The sequence below is a fragment of the Cyphomyrmex costatus genome, unplaced genomic scaffold, assembly GCF_001594065.2.
Source record: "Cyphomyrmex costatus isolate MS0001 unplaced genomic scaffold, Ccosl1.0 scaffold302, whole genome shotgun sequence".
NCBI lineage: Eukaryota > Metazoa > Arthropoda > Insecta > Hymenoptera > Formicidae > Cyphomyrmex > Cyphomyrmex costatus.
Genome location: NW_017277148.1, coordinates 1,856,268 through 1,869,273, shown reverse-complemented (window position 1 = coordinate 1,869,273; position 13,006 = coordinate 1,856,268).

Below are 13,006 nucleotides of genomic sequence, written 5' to 3'. Positions count from 1 at the left end.
TTATCGAAGGAGGAGCGGGGGAGAGAGAACTCGTCCAAGTAGAAAGTGGGAAATCTAGTTAATCGAGCGCCAACGGCGATCTATCGGGAAAATTCTCCGCAATATTGGTTACTTGCCTGCGATGTGTTTATCGTCGAGTTAGAAAACTATATCCAGAATAAACTATGGGTTTTGATTCCCCGTAGCACAGATCAACTGTGTATCAGAAACTGATACTGAACTTGGCAACGCTCGGGAAGCTTTATCAGATATATTTCAAGCGCAATTAGATGGACGCAAAATTGCATTAAGCGTTGGTTTTCGTAGTTTATAACAGTCGTGCAGTTGACAATGAGGAGGAGATGCAGGGCTGCAAGCCGCACATAAATCAGTATAAAGTTTGACCGTGTATGAGGGAAGAAGTTACATGAGACGCAACTTCTGAATTACGCTGAGGATAGAAACCATAAATGGGATATACGAGATACTGAAGAGGATTGAACGGAAACATCTGATGACAATGCTTAATGTTGTAGCATACAATTTATTCCAAAGCTATTTTCGAGCTTTTCATTTGTCGACATATTATCATCTGATAAATTGAACAGGGAGAATTTAATCGAATACGTTACACCGATTTTAAAGCAATCAAACTTTTATTTTTGTCAGGTTAATATAAAAACTGTTAGATAAATATATTACATTGAAATTTTAATAAGTAAAACATAATAATTAATTAAAATAAATTAGAAAGAAAAAACAAATAGAAAAATTGTTACAGACAGAGCACCCAAAATGAGTTGCCTCACGGTTTCTCGAAGATTGTATCAGCAGAATTTTTTGAGACTGTATAAGCAAAATTCAATTCACGAGTGCAAAGAATGCTTTCACCGAATTTTCTGCTGCTCCATAGTAAAATACACTTTCACACGTACGAAATCTCATATATACCCGCATTCCGCCATTTTCTTCCACGGTCCCCATTTTATCGCCTAAGTTTCCCTTATCTGGCACTATCAGGATTTGGCTTTCGTCGTGGTGAAATCCGTCGACGATGGAAAATCAGCCGCGTGCCACGCTCTCGACTGCGGATTATCTAAAGAAGCTCTGCGCATTCTCGATCGATCGTGAAGTACTATGCATCTTAAAGATACAGCATTGATCGAGCACGTTTGAAAATAGGGTACATCGATATTTGGAGTATAAAAGCGAAGAAAGAGCGAAGATATTTTATTGCAGAATGTTCCGCAAGTTCTCTTTCCGCTATATGCAAATTTTTTAATCAACTTGGAAAAGATTTCTTGTTAAAATTAATACGATGATTTTTAAATTATCAAGAATTTTCAAGTAATTAGAAAGAAACCTCATATCACGCTGTCACAACGTTATCTTGTTTCAAGGGATGAATGAAAGGAAGCGTAGATATCTCGAGGTACCCTGTATATCCTTTATGTCCGTTGCTACCGATTGTCGGAAAGATTTGCTCATCAAGTTTATCGAGAATACCGGCAAACTATCTCGAAGTGATCGTGAGATGTATACGGAGTTCCTTGTAGAAACTAATGGTCTCCGACTCGAGCACGCGGGTTCTTGTTATGATATTTTAGAAGGATCCATGCTGGTATCTCGCTTAATGATATTATTAAATATATAGTCATCCGGAAATTTTCAAGATAAATGTCTCTGTGCTCCAATCATAGAAAACAGTACGAATTAATTTTGGTAATTGTTTTTCTTCGTAAAGCTACTTAGGGATTTTATTCATCTTTGACCGTAAAAAGTAACATAAAATAATTCTAGATGCGTCGTGAGAGTGTAGATCACATTTAATTTTCGATAGAATAATTCCTGATGAATGTGAGAATTATTTTGTAATTTTTTTTATTTTTAAATCTATAAAATTTAAATATCATCATAGATAAGAGTTTAAATAAATGTGAGTCACAATTACAATTATATCAAAAAAAGATTTATCTGACCATTGAATCTTAAACCTTAATTGAAGACTTTTCATATTTCCATTTATACATAACAATCAACAAATTTTCGCTATTATGTTGTAGTTTTTCAATTTATTAAATTTAAAATATTTACTTCGCCCTTGTTTAACTTATTGATTATTATTAAAATATTTATTAATTTTACATTATTTTAAATAATTATTTAAATGCGGTTTTGCCATTATAAGATTACGTGGTAGTTTTTTTATTTTATCGCTCGAAATGTTCGGAGATAATTGCTATACGACAAATGCTTTTTCTCTAGAAGCAATTACGGCAAACTGCATATTGCATACAATGCGGTACGCCAACGTTGCAGCTAATTACAATCAGGTGACGACTAAAAAATGACTAATTAGTCTCTGAACTTCATCAAATAACTTTACCTGTGCAGTGCACTAAATTTAAAGAGTGTATAATTTGACAAAAATAAAACACATAATAAAAAAGAATAATAAAATATTCACGTTAATTAAGTTATGTGATACTTATTTTGTAAAATAATTGGCATTCCAGATCGTCGATAGCATAATTACCTAGAATTAATTCGAGATAGTTGCAAGAGATAAGATCAATAGCTAATACATGATTATATATTATGCATATATATATATAGTATTGTATAACGCAATATGCACGTAATATAGTAGCTATAATGTTATATACATAACTAGCCTGATAATTAATCCATCAAGTAATTAAAATGTCAGTCGTAACATCAAGCTCGGACGGAGTCGCGTTTCACGGAGAAGAGGAACGTCGCGAGGGAATATTTGCCAAGTAGAGGTGATATTCCGATTTCCGAGTTTACACAGCGAATTATCGTCTCCACGAGGGTTGGAAAAAAAAGTAAGATCGATCGAAAGTGTCTCTTTGGTGGTGGTTATCTCCCTTTTCCGTTTGTCGTGGCGACTTGTGTCGGCGAGCTCGTAACCCCTCATTAACCCCGTTCAACACGATTGCAGTTCGCCCCCGCCCCCGCCCGTTTAGTCATCATCGATCTTCTTCTATTGCTTTTTTTCTTCCGCCACGTCTCTTCTTTGTCCGTTATAACATTCCGTCATTGTCTGGACGGACGCGTCATTTTCTCAGAAAGCATTACGTAGCTCGTTAGCATGTGCTCTTTCCAACCTCTTAATTGGCTCAATGGATCTCTTCATGTTCATCGCTAATCGCTGACACGACAGTGCGGTCGTACCTCGAAACTGTGCTTTCCTCTTAAAGCACAAAAGTTAATAGCTTGTATAAAATATTTTTAATTTTATCCTGTAGATATACAGAACGTTCTATGGAAAAAAAAAAACAGTGTTTTGAAATGTAAAAGTTAAGTCAAATACAAACTTTTTTATAACTCTCTATTCTCGATATTAACAGTCGCATTGATTTAAAACGGGATTTTTCAACCGGTGTACCGCGACACATACTAGTGCCACAAATATTTTAAAGATAAAACAAAGCGAAAAAATTTAGAAATAAATAAAAAACGAGTAAAAGGCACGAAATAACAAATATTTAAAAAATTGTAAAATTCACTTTAAATTATATTGCGTTTATTCTCGTTTCGACCAAAGCGATATCGTCATTGCAATAAAATCATTTTTAAAACAGCAAAATAAAAACTAAAATTTTACAGTGTTACTATTTATGTAATATTTCTAACTTCGTGTTAGCAGTATCTGATAAAAGATTATATGCTGAACACTGAAGCGGTTGTACCTAATGATGTACTTTGATAAGTATCTCTCGTTATTTAACACATTGCAAATTAAAAATGATTGAAAAATGTTGATTTAAAATGTTATGGTTGTGTTAAAAATAAATGAAAGTTGCTAGCAAAATTTTTAGTTCTGAATACATAACTTATTGCTACGCATATTTTCGTAATAAACCATTTCGTTGATGTCACAAATTCCGATTGCCTTCCATATACCATACATCAACTAGTAAACAGAAAGACAGGATAAATTGTCGCATTTTAAACGAAACTTGAGGTGTTAAATTGAGAGACGGTTTATGGAGAGAAAACAGAAAATATATATATCAGGCGTTAGCAAATTTCAATAACTGGATAAAATTTTACGCGATTCTGATCATGCATTTTGCACGAGAATATCGATAAGGCAAAGGATAAACTTCTGCGAACATGCGCAACAGAAGTCCATTCGCTAAACTTGATGCGGGCAGATGAAAAGATTAAAAGGTTCCTCTAATCCCCGACAAGGATCAAAGGGATACGTGCGCACGAGGAAATATCGCACGTGCGGTCTTTAATAAAAGAGTAGATCGTTCCTTTTAATAACAATACCATCCCACAAACAACACCCGTCAGGCAGTCTTAAATTATCGTCTTCTACTGTGCGCGTGTAAAGTGTTTGTTAAACGATCCGACGCGTACAGCAAGTCAATTTTCATCGCCACGAAAGTGGTATCCTTCGTATATTACTCCGATCTACGTTCCGCTACTTGATCATGCACTATGCGTGGTGAGCCATTATACTTTGTCTGGACAATCGCTTCGTTACCTCTGAAAATGATTGTCTCTTTAAGAGATGTGAACGATAGAGATATCAAAGAATATACCGACTTAAATTTATGTCTATAAATTCTAAGCAGAATCGTAAGACTCGTAACATGTTCTCGTAATGGGCCTTCTACAATAAGCCATTACTTAATATTTTAAGTGTTAAATCATAAGAAATTTATCAATCACAATCGAATGTGAGAAGAATAATCGACTGTGAGTGGTCAATTTCTTATGACTTAATACTTAAAACTTAGGTAATGGCTTATTGTAGAATGTTATTGTAGAAGGCCTATAAGACTTATAAGAACTTTTAAGAGTTTATACCTTTATATCTTTAGAGACAGCTTCTCACTAGTCATAAGATTTACAACAAAATCGTAAATATTTACGAATAATCGCACGTCTTGTGTATGCATAAAATTAGGTACTAGTTTTTACAAATTTTATGAGAATAAGTTACGAGTCTTACGATTCAGCTTAGACTTGACCCATTAGTTTCTCGTCATCAAAAACTCCATTACGTTATGATTAATTGTAACATTTTGCGTTTAAAATTTATGTATAACATTTTTATTATATATACGGAAACAACAATTTTATTGAAGTATCTAAAAATTTAGCTTCAGATCTAAAATAATTTTATTAGACTATCAAAATAATTATTATATAGAAATATAAAAAAAAAACAATGCTGCAAAAAGTTTTGACATTTCAGCCACCAGTTTGAGCGTTCTATCTAATTATTTTGTTGAACCATCAAAATAATTACGTAGAAACCTCAAGCATGAGCAGTGTTACACTGAGAAAAAAAATAGTTGACTCAACTAAATTGGCGGTCACGGGCTGTCAAACAAATATTATTTTGTTTAGTCGAAATATTATGTATTTGAATCAAATACGCAGTAGTACATTGAACAATGACTTATTTATTTCGACAGGATATATCTTTGAACTAACAAAATATTTGCTTGACACAGCCCGTGACCGCTAATTTAGTTGAGTTTACTACTTTTTTTTCTCACAATCAGTGTACAAACAGTTTTAACATTTTAGCAACTAATTTGAGCGTTCTTATTTTGCAGATTCAACAAAATTATTTTCAAATCTGTATTAGCTCAATTTTTAAACCTTTCAGCAAAAACCATCCCTTTTAAGTAGCCAAATTTAAAAATCACAACTAAAAAATTCAACAAAAACATTAACTGATATATTATATTAAAAATATTATGTAATTAAACAGTAAAAATTTATATGCAGATCGATTTATATAGATTGTTATAATTTTATATTTATATATAGATTGTTAATAAGTTATATAAATTTTGAGTAATATATAGGGTAAACTAGGGTAAGATGGCCAAACGGATAAGATGGCCATAGTCTTTCGGAACTACTACAAAAACGTTCTACTTAACGATTATTAAAGAAATTATTAACCTAACCTATGGCTATCTTATTCGTATGGCCAAAATACCCTAGTTTACCCTAACATGATTATATAAGTTCGAATGCATAACTGAGTATTATAAAGCTCAACACATAATAATATTGTAGATAGGTAAAGAATTATCGATTGTTCTAAAATAGTTTTATAATAGATATTGTGCGAAAAACTAACCGATATTAATTTACAGCCTCGTATTAAGTTTTTCAATTGAATCGTATCAACGTTTTTAAATAGTAACGTTTCTAATCCACAGGTTCTTGACCCGTTGATTGGTTAATTAAAATCGTCGCGGCATCACAGCAAACACATCGCCATCAGTCAAGTTAGCTTTTTTTCGCGGTGTTGCCCTACAATCGGCTGGTTTACTTTAAAATTGATACTGACGTTAACTGACGGCTTGTCGATTTCGGATTGCGTCGTCCATCCCCCGCGCTGCAACTGCCTCATTTCATAAGCGTCGATGACCTCCCCAATGCAGGTTGCATTCGATCCACGCTACCACGTTTCTCGATGCTTTTTTTCACCGTGGCGAATGCGACATACGCGGATTTTCGACGCGGTAAAATTTTTAATCCGCATTCGCACCCTGCAGTGTCGAATTTCGGTATAAACAAATATTGATTTGTCGTCGACGCGTGGAATAGAATGCCAAGAAACTTCTGTTAAACGAATAATTCTTGTGTTAAATCCGTAAAAATCTTGTTTTCAACGCTTTCAACAAGCGGTAGATACAAATTCTTGGTATGCTCATTATGTCTGCTTTGCACAAAAAGTTGAGAGTTAATTTTTCAATTTACTTATTTGTACTTGACATTAGATATGCATAAAAATTCAAATATTTTTATACAATTATTTGAAATATTCTTGAATAATTGGACATTTGAGAAAATATTAGAGCCGCGTAAACAGCAGAAGTTCACTTAATTTAACTGTAAAGAGCTCTCTTTCAAGATGTTTAATTTAATATACAGACTTCGCTTAACTCATCTTTCACGATGTAGTTAATTACTGATATTACTGATAATAGGTGTAGAAAGTTTTTAAAAAGAAAAGTTCAAATTGTTTATCCTACTCTTCGATACTTCTTTAATCTTTGATCAAGAAAGAGTTCTTCCACACAATGAGTAAATTGCTTTATTCTATGCTGCTCTTATTTCTTTAATAATGTTTAATCAGAAAAGAGGTTTTTTACATGAAGTTTAATTGTACATTAACAAATTACTAATATTTATTAACATTAAGATAATGCAATCAAAAATCATGAATTGGATGTTCAACTAAATACACTTCATTAAGAATTCTGGGCAATAACTAGTTACATTTCCGCACTAACTATACGTCGAATTAGGTACCTTGTTCAACGAAACAGTCACGTTGTTCTGAAACGCAACGGTCAACCAAATAGTGTCTGCATTTGTACAACTGCACACTGAACTGAATAGTGATGCCCAATTAAAATTCGTATCCCTACCAATTAACGTATATTTTTTCCGACAACGTAAATAGTTGCCTTCCAATTGAGAATAACATTCGGTAGCTTTAATAAACCATGCAAGTACATTTCTATCAAAATACCAAATGAATATATCGATGCGATTTAAAGAGCTATATTTTAACCGTCACTCTTCTTTGAATTTATTTTCATATTTCTTACTATTTCTATTCATTAATTATTCATCTCACTACATTTTTCAATACTTTTAATAAATATAAACAACACTACAATTACAATCATGAATGTACAGTAGATTCATCTATATTTTGTAAAATTTTATGTATATTGTATATACGATATTGATAACACATAATATATAAATTTTAATTTTATTAAATACTGTATTCTAAATATGCAGCGTTTTCATAATTATATATTTGTATCGATTTAATTATATATTTAAATAAATTATTTTAATTTTAATATAAAAATATATATAGTAAATTGCTTTATGCAAAGAAAAATGTAAAATTGTAATCTTCTGTTTAACAATATATACAATTAAAAACAATTATTTAGTAAACTAATTTGCAGTAACATTTTTTAACATTTTTTGAAAAGATAACTGCAATTTTTAATCAATGGCGATCAAAGTTTGTTATGTATGCATACAGTATGGCTATAGTAATTTGCGAATATACGCGCCGTATACACCGTTTGATATTTACAACTGCAAACAACGATAAATAAATGTAGTCGTTTACAATTCCATGTTTTTCAATCATGGTGCGCTCCAGATTTATTTTAGTCGATTATGGGTTCGAACAAATATGTACTTCAGCTATGATTGAAAACAACTTTAATTGGTTGTTTTTCTCTCTTTTTCACTTTCTGCAACGATTTAAATTATAAAAAAACATATGCTATTTAAACAAAAATGTATCTTTGGATATGTACTATACTATTATACAATATATAAGGTGTTTCAATAATTATTGGCATCTGAAATACCTTTTGAATCTCTTGAATCTTTAACAAGTCAATTTATATGCATAATAAATTGTACAATTAAAAAGAATCTACTATGTGTACATCTCTTTTACTTAATTCTTTAAATGTCAACAAAATAAAATTTTCCATAAAAAAATTTTCGATTTTCAAGATTTTATCAATGTTAATATTTTAGAAAAATTATTTTTAAAAATTATATATACTGATAATTATATAATATAAATATTTGTAACTAAGCAAATTTAAAAAAAAAGTTCATTTACTCTATATTTTCGTAAAAATATAAAAAAGTAAGTATGCCAAAAAATCCGTCAACTATGACATATGTAATTAAAAAATATTATGCCATATAATTGTTCTATTAGTTTATATAATTTCTGTACCATTATAAATTTACGGATATTAATTTAAAAAGATTTTTAACTTAAATTATTGGCTCATTGCCCTGTTTCTCTATATTAGTTGTTTTAAAAAACATATTGAGCCTTATTGCAATGTACATTTTTACGGATATTATTTATTTATACGTACTATATTTTTTTATAGAATAAATAAATCGTGTCACAAGAGCTGATTGAATTATATATATTTCGTGATCAACAATTCAAGAAAATATCTTATTATACAGTGATAAGTAAAAAATATTTTCTGTGAATTCTTTGTCCCGATCGCGTTTGAAAACTAATGGTAAAGCGTTGTGCTCCTTCATAGAAATCAGTCGTAATGAACACTCCGCGATGCACAAAGCAGAGGCTTTATGCTATGAGAGGTTTGTGGCAATGTACTCTTTGGTGCATTTAAAAGCCCTTTCTTCTGTTGTTGTGATCATACCTGTATCCCGTTGATAAGATTATAAACTGAGCCTTTGAAATTACGATAGAGAACGAATAAAGTGCGTTTGAAACGGTCTTTTACAAATAAGATGAATCGAAACAACTCTTAGTTTATTATATCCTAAACGATTTCAGTTGCGAGTAAGTCATTACAACATGAACAAAAGATGTTTACGGACTTTGGCAATCTTAATTTAATTTGTTGTTTTATTGGTATATTATATAAATCTTCTATTAGAAAACTCGCATGCAAAAATCAAACATTGAATAAAAGCGATTTTGGAAATAATGAAATTTTATTAGTTACAAAAAGAAAGGATTAATATTACTGATTCTCTAAAATTGGTTTTCAAAGCCAGTAAAACAGATTTTGATAAAAATTAGATTTTTCGTGAAACGATGAGTGATAGCTAATTTTTCTCTTTCGTGAATGAAATAGAAAATTCTCCGTCGTAACCGCCGAAAGCAGCGTTCCTCTTTTCTCTCGGCGAACAATCTAAAAAGAGCGAGTTTTAACCGTGACATAAGCCTATTAGCTTGGCAAGATTTATCCTCGGTAGTACGCGCGCCCACGCGATTTCACGCATTTAAAGCGGTTTTATAAAGGTTGTGAGCGCTCTTCCGAAGTTCATCTATTATAGCGCACGTTTCTCGTTAGAAATTACAACAAACTTCACACAAAAGAAACTGCGAAGTCTGGTATATTTTATCTGTATAGTTTCGCTTCCAATATCATTCCCTCGTGAATACTCTCAAGATCTTCTCGAAATAAAATCAGAATTAAAATTGTGTCTCTCTCAAAAGATGTAATTCTATGATAAAAGTAAGATTTATATTTTATATATTTTTTCCTACTTTATGATTCGCACGCAGAATTCCAACAAATTATACTGTCTATCGAGATTTAATAATACCAAAAAAAAAGCATTAGACATTTCAAAGGAGCTTGACATTACCAATTTATGTAAAAATATTGTTACAGAATATAAAATAAATTTAAACAATTAAGGAATTCTATGATTCAAATAAATTACTTCGCAATTACTCTTATTCGCTTTTCAAATATTAAACAATAGTTTATAGAATTTGCAGTGTTTTATCTTTAATCTTCAAATTGACAAATGTTTTTAATAAATTTAAATCAAATTTTTTACTTTGAAAAAGAGAAAAATATTTAGGTATCAGACACTGTGTATGGGTATGTGTGTGTGTGTGTGTGTGTGTGTGTGTGCGCGCGCGTGCGTGTAGATGCGCAAATTGAGTTGATAACTAAAATTGGAATGTTTAACATATTGCTTGTTTTGCAGGTCATAGTTTTATGTATTTCTCTTTCGGCATTATGCATGTGCTATTATTATTCGTGTGGTATGAATACGTCAAAATATATGGAATATTTTTGCAAAGAAATAAAATTTATAATAAAAACCGATTAATCTTTTTACGTAATTCACATTCATGATTATCGTTAGTAGCCGAAAAAGATTCAATACGACTTTAATCAGCAGAATTAATAGCCATCCTGCAAAGTATAATAGGCTCGTCATCTATCAAAAAGAGAATGGCAATTAAATTGTCGTTGAAGGCACGATTACGCGGAACGTAAGTTGCACTGCAAAGTAGGTACAACAATGCAAAGTATCTCCATTTGTGAAGCTAAATACTTACCAAGTGAAACGGAAATCGTACATTTACATATAACAACGTTCAGGAGATCAAATAATGCCATTTAATTGGCATCTCTGAAGAAAATATCCGTGAAAGCCTCAAAAGTAATGTCATTTAATTGTTATTCCCAATGCCCCGTATTTCTAAATGATGGGATTTATAAAGTTATTGACAAGACAATTTGTTTTAGCCAAATTAACAATCGTATCAAAGCATATATGCTAAAGACAGCTAAAGCAATACAAATCTTATTAATGTTAAGACTTGTGTGGAATTATAAATGTTGAGAATGTTTTAATACTTTTGTGAGTATTAAGCGGATAATTTGGACAACTACGTTTTCTGTAAGCGTTTTCTAAATGTATTGTCTTGTCGGAATACAGTACTTTAATACTATTTTGTTTCAAGTCTTGTTTTACCCATAGAGATAAGAGTAACTAGAAATGTGCGAAATTAAAGGAAAACTTTCTGCCATCGCAGTGCTGAAAATTCCCCGTATTCCTTGACGTTCTCACATTGTGCAAATAGTAATAGCATGCATAATGTCGCGCGAGAAAAATACGTAAAACTACATTCTGCATAACAAGCAATATGTTAGATATTGTAATTTTAGTTACCAACTCAATTTACATTTACAAAAGCACTTACATACACGCACAAATAGTTTTCCTGATTTCTGAAATTCTGAATGTCTCTTCCTCTTTTTCAAGGTAAAAACCGATTACAATTCATCAAAAACATTTGTCAATTTAAAGATTACAGAGATAAGATTCAAATTCTTTAAACACTATTTAAATGAAAGTAGCACAATTGACACTGACATAACTTTTATATTTTTTTTCTTATTAGAAAAAATTATCTCTTATTATCATAAATAAAAAAGTTAAGACTTTACTATAATCAATAAATTTTTTAATAACCTAGAATTTATTGAATATAACCGAAAATTAATAAATTTTACATAATACGACATTTGATAAATGAATGGTAATGGAATACCAAACAATATGTTTTGATCACATGTGTAAATATGTTTTTGTAACGATTAACTTGCAATCATTCGAACAAATTGTTAAATATATTCAATAAAAATTCTTATCTAACAATTTAGTTTATTTGCAGGTTCAGAGAGTTCATGAATCAGTTATTTAATTTTATTAGTTATTAATGAAGAATGGAATAATAAAGAGAAGTGTATTAAATGTTATATATCGCAGAAAACTGGAGTAAAATACGATAATCAAATTTCCAGTAACAATAATGTATAATAATTGAAGAATATATTGTATATGAAACGACATTTCAAAACTCTCTACAAAGTAGATTTATATTAGATATTGTCTTCAATAATTATGTCATTATTCGCTATTTAATAACGTAGAATATATAGAATATAATTAACAAATATTTAAAATCTGACAAATGGTATATGCTGTAATATACCGAAATCTATTAAAATCTTTAATATAAATCTTTATTTTATTTTGCGCTTATTTTATTTTAAGATAGTTCGAGCGTTAGTCGAAATCCAATTTAGAGACTTAATTTTTTAAGATGACGTAGATCAACACTGTGTACAAATAATCCCACAATTTGAGCAATATTGACCGTATAGTTTTTTTGTAATGTCATTCTGAAATTGACTATTTTAACATAGCGTTTTATGGGAGACAGTCGTTCCGAAGTAGACAATCACCGATTTATACACACTTAGCCAACTTAGGACTTTGAAAAACTAGGATTTTGTGACAGATGAAATATCTACAATTATGTACAAAACAGGACAATCGGATTTGACCGTATGGATCTAAAGCTTTATTGTCTCAAAGTTTATCTTTACCTCACGGATCGTATTAGTAGTAACAGACTTGGCGACGTCGCAGTGCACAATTGATACGAAGCCGACAAAAGCAGCAATGACATACCCTCTCCAATCCATTTTCCTTTTTGTACAAAATCGGCCTTTATACTGATTCTGTATTTCTCCCTTATAATTCGCCGTAATCTGTCACTGCCCGTCACGTCGCGAAGTGCAACGTTGCCAAGTGTATACTCGACTTCCCGAGTCGTTGACAATTTTATACACATGTTAATATTCTATTCACTAATAAT